At 33.7% G+C, this 3,454-nt stretch overlaps 1 non-coding gene across 1 annotated transcript; it reads right to left on the bottom strand.

Moving 5' to 3' along the window:
• Positions 1-2,632: 2,632 nt before the first annotated feature.
• LOC112798481 (small nucleolar RNA R71) lies at positions 2,633-2,736 on the bottom strand. The gene has a single exon (XR_003200091.1). It is a non-coding gene; the product is annotated as a small nucleolar RNA R71 (small nucleolar RNA).
• Positions 2,737-3,454: the final 718 nt, after the last annotated feature.

Here is a 3,454-nt window from a genome sequence, read left to right as displayed (position 1 = left end):
TTCACTGCGAGGATGGGATGTAGCCATCAACCATGGGTGATGCCTCCAGACGATTAGCCGTGCGACTGACAACCGCATAGGATCATTTTCCCGAGAGGAAGAAAGTAGCCACAGCTGATGGTGAACCCCTATACAAAGCTTGCCATGGAAAGGAGTAAGAAGGATTGAGTAGAAGCAGTAGGAGAGCAGGCGTCCTTGAGCCATACAGCATCTCCATTCGCTTATCTGAAATTCCCACCAATGAATCTGCATAAGTCTTCTATCCTTTTATTTAATCTATTCTTTTATCTTTATTTTCGAAACCCATAAACCATTTTTAATCTGCCTGACTGAGATTTGCAAGGTGACCATAGCTTGCTTCATACCAACAATCTCTGTGGGATCGACCCTTACTCACGTAAGGTTTATTACTTGGACGACCCAGTACACTTGCTGGTTAGTTGAACGGAGTTGTGAATTTAACCAAGAGACACAATAGTTTTTGTGTACATACCAAAGAGCCAATATTGATGATCACAATTTCGTCCACCAAGTTTTTGGCGCCGTTGCCGGGGATTGTTCGAGTATGGACAACTGACGGTTCATCTTGTTGCTCAGATTAGGTAATTTTCTTTTCAAAAATCTTTTTCAAAATTTTTCTTTCCTTTTTCGTTTTTCCAAAAATGTTTTTCGAAAAAATTAAAAAAAATACAAAAAAATTTAGAAAATCATAAAAATCAAAAATATTTTGTGTTTCTTGTTTGAATCTTGTGTTGATTTTTAAGTTTGGTGTCAATTGCATGCTTTTAAAATTTTTCTTGCATTTTTCGAAAATCTCATGCATTCATAGTGTTCTTCATGATCTTCAAGTTGTTCTTGACAAGTCTTCTTGTTTGATCTTGATGATTTATTGTTTTGTGTCTTTTGTTGTTTTTCATGTGCATTTTTGCATTCATATTTTCCATACATTAAACATTTCTAAGTTTGGTGTCTTGCATGTTTTCTTTGCATTAAAAATTTTTTCAAAATTATGTTCTTGATGTTCATCATGATCTTCAAAGTGTTCTTGGTGTTCATCTTGACATTCATAGCATTCTTGCATGCATTCATAGTTTTGATCTAAAAATTTCATGCATTGAGTATTTTGTTGTTTTTCTCTCTCATTATTAAAAATTCAAAAATCAAAAAAATATCTTTTCCTTATTTTCCTCCAAATTTTCGAAATTTTGGGTTGACTTGGTCAAAAATTTTCAAAATTAGTTGTTTCTTACAAGTCAAGTCAAAATTTCAATTTTAAAAATCTTATCTTTTCAAAATCTTTTTCAAAAATCATATCTTTTTCATTTTTTTTATATAATTTTCGAAAATTTCAAAAATTATTTTTCAAAATATTTTCAAAATCTTTTTCTTATCTTTTATATCATATTTTCAAAAACTAGCTAACAATTAATGTGATTGGTTCAAAAATTTGAAGTTTGTTACTTTCTTGTTAAGAAAGGTTCAATCTTTAAGTTCTAGAATCTTATCTTGTAGTTTCTTGTTAGCTAAGTCAATTTTAAAATTAAATCTTTTTCAAAATATCTTTTTTCAAATAAATCTTTTTATCTTTTTATCTTATCTTTTTCAAAAATTTTATCTTTTTTCAAAATTTGATTTCAAAATATCTTATCTAACTTCTTATCTTCTTATCTTTTTCAAAATTTGATTTCAAATCTTTTTCAATCAACTAACTAACTTTTTGTTTGTTTCTTATCTTTTTCAAAACCACCTAACTACTTTTCCCTCTCTAATTTTCGAAAATACCTCCCTCTCTTTTTCAAAAATTCTTTTTGTTTTAAATTTTAATTTTAATTATATTTTGTCTTTGATTTTCGAAAATCACTAACCTCTTTTTCAAAAAAATTATTTTCGAAAATTCTCTTCTCTTCTCTTATTCTATTTAATTAATTAATTACTAACACTTCTCTTCACCTCTCTTCATCTAAGAATCCGAACTTCTTATATCCCTTGTATTTGGATTCTTCTACCCCCTTCTTCTTCTACTAACATAAAGGAATCTCTATACTGTGACATAGAGGATTCCTCTTTCTTTTCTTGTTTTCTTCTCTTTCATATGAGCAGGAACAGGGAAAAGGGCACTCTTGTTGAAGTTGATCCAGAACCTGAAAGGACTCTGAAGAGAAAATTAAGAGAAGCTAAATTACAACAATCCAGAAATAACCTTTCAGAAATTTTCGAACAAGAGAAGGAGATGGCAGCCGAAAATAATAATAATAATAATGCAAGGAGAATGCTTGGTGACTTCACAAAGCCAACATCCAAGTTTGATGGAAGAAGCATCTCTATTCCTGCCATTGGAGCCAATAACTTTGAGCTTAAGCCTCAACTAGTTGCTTTAATGCAACAAAACTGCAAGTTTTATGGACTTCCATCTGAAGATCCCTATCAGTTCTTAACTGAGTTCTTGCAGATCTGTGAGACTGTAAAGACGAATGGAGTTGATCCTGAAGTCTACAGACTCATGCTTTTCCCTTTTGCTGTAAGAGACAGAACTAGAATATGGTTGGATTCACAACCTAAGGATAGCCTGGACTCCTGGGATAAGCTGGTCACTGCATTCTTGGATAAATTCTTTCCTCCTCAAAAGTTGAGCAAGCTAAGAGTGGATATTCAAACCTTCAAACAAAAAGATGGTGAATCCCTCTATGAAGCTTGGGAAAGATACAAGCAGCTGACCAAAAGATGTCCATCTGACATGTTTTCAGAATGGACCATGTTAGATATATTCTATTATGGTCTCTCTGAATTTTCGAAAATGTCACTGAACCATTCTGCAGGTGGATCTATTCACCTGAAGAAAACGCCTGAAGAGGCTCAAGAACTCATTGACATGGTTGCAAACAACCAGTTCATGTATACCTCTGAGAGGAATTCCGTGAATAATGGGATACCTCAGAAGAAAGGAGTTCTTGAAATTGATGCTCTGAATGCCATATTGGCTCAGAACAAAGTGTTGACTCAACAGGTCAACATGATCTCTCAAAATCTGAATGGATTGCAACATGCATCCAACAGTACTAGAGAGGCAGCTTTTGAAGAAGCTTATGATCCTGAAAACCCTGCCATGGCAGAGGTTAATTACATGGGTGAACCTTATGGAAACACCTATAACCCATCATGGAGAAATCATCCAAATTCCTCCTGGAAGGATCAACAAAAGCCTCAACAAGGCTTTAACAATGGTGGACGCAATAGGCTGAACAATAGTAAGCCATATCCATCATCTTCTCAGCAATAGACAGAGAATTCAGAACAAAACACTTCTAATTTAGCCAATATTGTCTCTGATCTGTCAAAAGCCACTTTCAGTTTCATGAATGAAACAAGATCCTCCATTAGAAATTTGGAGGCACAAGTGGGCCAGCTGAGTAAGAAAGTCATTGAAACTCCTCCCAGTATTCTCCCAAGCAATACA

The sequence above is a fragment of the Arachis hypogaea genome, chromosome 4 (assembly GCF_003086295.3).
Source record: "Arachis hypogaea cultivar Tifrunner chromosome 4, arahy.Tifrunner.gnm2.J5K5, whole genome shotgun sequence".
NCBI classification, from domain to species: domain Eukaryota; kingdom Viridiplantae; phylum Streptophyta; class Magnoliopsida; order Fabales; family Fabaceae; genus Arachis; species Arachis hypogaea.
This window is presented reverse-complemented; position numbering and strand designations above follow the sequence as displayed.